This window comes from Ambystoma mexicanum, chromosome 10 (genome assembly GCF_040938575.1).
Source record: "Ambystoma mexicanum isolate Mex_15411 chromosome 10, UKY_AmexF1_1, whole genome shotgun sequence".
In the NCBI taxonomy this organism is placed as follows: domain Eukaryota; kingdom Metazoa; phylum Chordata; class Amphibia; order Caudata; family Ambystomatidae; genus Ambystoma; species Ambystoma mexicanum.
The window spans coordinates 1158341732-1158347731 of NC_090932.1; the positions used below are offsets into that span (position 1 = coordinate 1158341732).

Consider the following 6000-nt stretch of genomic DNA (forward strand, 5'->3'; position numbering starts at 1 on the left):
CTCCCTCTCCCCTGCTGAACAGCTTTAATTCTTCACTGAATCTGCTCTGAATCTGCAACTGGGCCACTCTCAGTGACCTCGGTCCAGGGCCCAGCCACTCTCCACTTGCACTGCCTCCCTGGCACCCCCCTGCACTGCGGGACTGTCACTGTATCCTTACAGCCCCCCCTTCCCAGCACTTGTTCTGCATCTACCTTGCACTTGCCACCAGCTGGCCTTATTTATTATTTTTTACGCTACTTACCTTGTACTGCACTTCCCCCCCTCCCCTTCCCCTTGCACTTTTCCCTTCCCCCCACCCCTGCACTTGCACGATCTGAATGACACCTGGCCTAGTAGGATCGCTGTCTGTCTTCCCCTTGTTCCCCCCCCCTGCCTCGTCGCGACTTGAAACACTTGTGTATAGGCGCGTTACAAATGCCATATCATATCATATCAAGTACAGGGAGGTGTGCCTCTGAAAGGTTTTTAAATAATGTGCTCAAATGATGCCAAATGTGCCAAAGCTGCTTACTACTCCACCACAAATGCGGCAGCCTCTAACAAGAGAAAAGCCCTCTTTGAAGTTATAAAGCATTGTACTAAACCCTCACCCAACCCTGAGGTACCAGCAACTCAGGAAAAATGCGACTGAATCAACACATTTTTATTAGAAAAAATAGACAAAATCCAAGAGACCATCGAATTGACCTCTCACAGCATTCGCATCTCCTGCAACCTGATATGCACACTGGCCCTCTGGACCAATTATCTCTCTTTACCCCGGATCTCCTAAAATGATTGCCTCATTCAAACCTACTTTTTACTCGGACACCCTCAAGACGGATCTCATACTACCTCTTTTGAAAAAACCAACCTTAGATCCAGACTGGGACAACTACAGCCATATTACGAACCTACCGTTTATTGGAACAATCTTGGAAAAAATAGTTGCTACAAAACTACACACCAGAATTGAACAACTCCACCTTCTAAATGACTATCAATTAGAGTACCGCCCAAAGTGCAGCATCGAGAAAGCCAGCATCCAGCTGGTGAATGATACTCTCCAAATCATGAAATAGAATGACTCATGCCTCCTTGTCCTCGACCTCTCAGCTGCATTCGACACCGTCGACCACCGCATCCTTCTCCCCCTCGTTGCTGACAGAATAGGATTCTCTGGCACTGTCCTGAATTGGTTTACCTCCTACCTCAGGCAGACACCAGGCTGTCCAGGTGAACTTGTTGCGTTCTAAGAGACTCCAGGTCGCCTGTGGAGTCCCCCAAGGATCCATCCTCTCACCAATCCTTTTTAACCTTTACATGGAGCCTCTGGGCACTCACCTCAAAGATCCCAATATAGCCATTCACCAATACGCAGATGATACTCAGTTCTACATGACAGTAAATATTGTGCAGGACATCATTTGTCTCTCCGGTTACTTAGCCATCATCCGGTCCTGGATGTTGACTGCCTACCTCAAACTAAACCCATCCAAGACTGAAATCGTCCTCATCGCTCCGCGCGCTATAAAACAACTTGTCCAAAAATGGCTCAATGATGTGCGCCTAGAAGGATTTCAATCACAACTCTCGGTCTTAGCAAAATCCTTAGGCTTCACCATTGGCAGCAATCTGTCCTTCCAGAAACACATAGCCTAGACGGCCCAAATAGTATGGCTCAGGATCTCTACCCTTCAAAAACTTAAACCGTTCATCCCACCACAGGACTTCTGGACCGTAGTGCAGGCCCTTGTCATCTCGCACATTGATGGGGGAAATGCTCTCCGGACGGGGCTCTCAGCTGGTCACTTGGCTCCCATAAAAGCAGTCAACCACGCTGCAACAGGTCTTATTACAGGAGCACGGAAATTTGACCAAATTACCCCAATCCTATGCAAACTACATTGGCTTCCACTCCACGATACTGTTCAAGACTGCCTGTATTATCTACAAAGCAGTCATGAGTAGCACTCCAGCGTACCTGGTGGCTAAGCAACACATATCTGCTGCACACGCTCCTCACACAGCAAATTGACCAACTGGCTTGAATCACAACTCGTCCGCAAAGAGAGGACCTGAAAACAATCCTCTTGTCATGCACCGATCCTCTGGAACTCGTTCCCAGTGTCATCTCGGAATGCCCAGCAATTCTCCAATTTTGCAAATTTCTCAAAACATGGCTCTTTCAACAACACCTGACCAAGAACTTATTCCAATAGACGCACATACTGACACACAGACCTCACAGTACTGTGCTACTGTTAAAAGATGCCATCCCAAATGCCGGCTCCCCATAACCTGTACAGCGCTCTGCTGCTCTCGCGCTAGGTCCATGCTTTAAACAATAAAATAAATGATGCATTTTGCAGCACAATTTCTAAGAAAAATTGCATGAAAAGTCATACAATAAAAACATATTCAGTACATTTCATGATTCATGGGCAGTCATCCCTGGTGTATATTTTGAGTGCAGGGGCCTAAACACTTCCTCAAATTAGTGCGAGCGAGGGAGCACAGAATAATTAAGTGGATAAGATTTTTTAAAATAATGTTCTGAAATAATTCGTTTTGCAGCACAATCTTTTACAAAAGAAGTAAAAAGACATAGGCCCTCATTATAAATTTGCCGGTATCCCGCCGGTAATTCCAGCGGGATACCAGCAAACTGACCTACCGTTTCAGCCGCCTGATATCCGGTTATTACCAGGATATTACAGGCGGTGGAAAGGGCGCTAAATCCCCATTCCATGGAGTCATATAGGACACCATGGAGGAGATTGCTGGTATTACAGGCACCAGCAATACCGATGCTGGAAATACTGGCTGTTTTTTATTAGTGGGGGCCTGATTTACCTCCAGCAATTGGCCGGAGATAAATCAGTGAACTTGTAGTTTTCTGGTCCGGGAAAAGTGCTGGTCACGGAATTACTGCCACTTTTACCTGCACTTTTCCCGGACCGGCAAACTTATAATGACCCCCATACACTTTACACACATGAAAAAATCCAGGAAATGCCATGCCAACAACAGTACACTAAATAGGAGCACTTTCTACTATTTTCATTAGGCTGCAGCCACAACCGATCTATGCCAGTTACAGTCACTTTAAATCACATGCATGAGGCTGCTACCACAACCCATGTATACCATTAAGAGTCACTTTAAATCACAGGCATGAAGCACTTCATGCATGTGATTTAAAGTGACCATTTGTGGCATAGAAAGGTTGTGGAAGCCTTTTCATGCATATTATTTAAAGTTACCATTACTGGCAAACTGTATAGCCTTACCTATAGCGAGTAAGCTTGTACCAACCAAGGGGATAATAATATTGGGTTAAAATGTTGCGTTATAGAGCACACTATCTTTGGAAAAACTGGGCAAAAAGACAAACAGTTTGCAATTAGTCTTGTAGGGTATCTCCAATCCAAACGTGCAACAGCTGCAAGCACCAACAGTGCGTATTAGCATTTCACAACACCCATGATATATGCCAGTATGAAAACATGTTACACCCGCTGTGCCCATACATTTCAATGCTGGATGCACCAATATTTGCCAGAATTCCTTTTAAGAACATGCTCATTTTTGCTTCGCACATAATGCCAGTAGTGATATTATAAGGAATCCTGTTCAAACTGGCTCTGCCAATGTATGGCAATGCCCCAACAAAAGAACACACTCCTGTTGGCTTTGTCTTTAAAAAATATCATGCCACAATAGGAAAACATGTCCAAAGTGGCTGCACAATGTATTCTAGTCTAGCCACGTAATCACACTTGATGTGATATGATATGACATTTGTAACGTGCCTATACACAAGTGTTTCAAGGCACGACGAGGCAAGGAAGGGGGAACAGAGGAAGGACAAAGACAACGATCTTACTAGGCCAAGTGACATTGAGATGGCGCAAGAGCAGGGGAAGGGTGAGGGGGAAAGTGCCAGGGGAAAGGGGCAGGGGCAGTGCTGTACATGGGATACAAAACAATAACATGAAGTGCGGCCAGCAGGTGGCAGGTGTACAAAAGTGTACAAATGAACCCAACGTGGGACTGGAAAGCTGCGCCAGAGTTTGGCAAGCAAGACAATGCTACCCAAGTGGAGGGACGAGTCAAATCCAGGTTCCCACATCAGGGCTGTCAGCCATCCCCAAAGACAAAGCCTGACAGAGCCTGAAACCAATCCTTTGCCAGTTAGCACACCAAAGTCTCCTTTCGTCAGAAAGAGTCTGGAAGGCATGGCAAAAACCATATAGAAACCCATACGCCCAGCATTAAAGTGTAGGTGTTTGGAGTCAGAGCAAAAAGTCCAGAGAGTGGACACATGAGCTCACTGGGAGAAGGTTGGAGAGAGCAAGAGAATGAGTAAGAGCTAAGGGAATGGAGGAGAGGTGCAGGTAGCCTGACAATACTGCAACCTTGAAGCTGGAGGAGAGACCCAGAAGACCAAACCAAGGAGTCAAGAGAGCTGGAACAAGAGGCAAGAAGTGAAAAAGTGGTGGCCAAAAGGTGGAGGTGCCCAGGTAAATGGAGAAGGTGGGAGGAATAAGGAAGCAGGAGCCTGAAAGGGTAGCAGAGAGAGTAACTAACCTGCTACGCCTAGGGCCTGTGATCTTAGGCAGAGGAGCCCCCCCATACATCCTTCCAAGCTAACATGGACCACATCCTGGACTGTGGGTGGTGCCACACTTGTTACATGGGACCGTTACTCCATTGGCACGGCGACTGACGATTCATTCCACTTAGAGAAACTGTTTCGAGGAGCAGACAGTGGGGCTACTAGAGAAAGACAACCAACAATTGACTAGTAAGATCAGGGCACCGAAGAGCAGGAGAAAGGTGAGATGCTCCTGTGAGATCAGTGCTCGCTGGGTTATCACCAAAGACCCCAGAAGGCAGCAAGTTCTGAACCCAGAGACTTTGTTGTAAGACTTTCTCTAAAATCTTGTCCTGGCAAGAAAGACCAGGGAACCATTAGTCAATGGCATCAAACCAATCCTGATATTTTAGCTATGCTTTGCACCAACACGGTAAAGGTTCCCTAATAAAACACCTTAAAAGTATATTTTCTGTGCTTGATCATTTGATCCACGTCATAGACATGACATCGAGTAAACTGTAGCACCATCTTGGCCACGACGCCTCAGATGTCCTAATGTTTCACAAATTACCCCTCTGTCCTGACAAGCTTCTGCAAAACAAATTAGGTCCAAGGAACTTCTCTGAGAGGGTGAATACATGCCACCTTGACGTTTGTGGAAAAGTCTGGTGTGACAGAGACATAAGCATTTATTTCACTCACTTCCCCGATGCAAACTCTCACTATGGACCTGGCTAGTCATATTATGCCACACATGTATAACTACTCTGCACCACAACACCTAAACAAATAAACAATTAATTAAATAGATTCAAAAAAACTCATCATGAAAATGCCATTTTTTTAAAAAAAATCTACTACCTCAGGTTTTAACACAACACAGCTTCTTATATTTCTACTGGTATCAACGTCCATTTGTATTGTTTCAATTTAAAAAAATATATAAAATCATACATTTCTTATTTGCAGAAATGCAAATGAGCGACCTTACCCACTGCGTGTGAAGGCTGGCCTGCCCTGTGCTGAATGAGTGTCTTGGGCCCGTGTATCGCCTGCAGCCTCTGCCCCTGCATGAGTGACTACGCTGGTGACGTCACTATAGCGGTGTGCAGCATCAGGGCCACGGCTGGCAAAGGCAGAGGGAGGAGGCCTCACAGGGGCACGCATTAAGGGGCTAGGTCGGGCAAGGTAAGGGTGTGGGGATGGGGTGCTGCTAGTTCCGAAATTCAAGGATTTCCACCAAGGCTGGACTGGCAAATCACAAGAAGTCTTGGAAAAATGATGTCAAACCACCCTCCTTATTACACGGAGCAAGGGAGAGCAGTTAAACAGGGACCACCCCAACAGGGATTGGGGGAAGGATTCTTCCCCAAGACATTTTTGCAGAAAATCACGGAAAATGTGAATTTTACAGC

At 46.0% G+C, this 6000-nt stretch overlaps 1 protein-coding gene across 1 annotated transcript in view; it reads right to left on the reverse strand.

Annotated features, from left to right (window-relative positions):
- ITPRIPL1 (ITPRIP like 1) overlaps nt 1-5616 on the reverse strand; it is a 70127-nt gene extending 64511 nt beyond the window's left edge. The window contains exon 1 of the mRNA XM_069619089.1: nt 5577-5616. The gene's annotated coding sequence lies outside the window, so the exon portion shown is untranslated. The remainder of the gene's footprint in view (nt 1-5576) is intronic.
- Between the last annotated feature and the right edge of the window lie 384 nt (nt 5617-6000).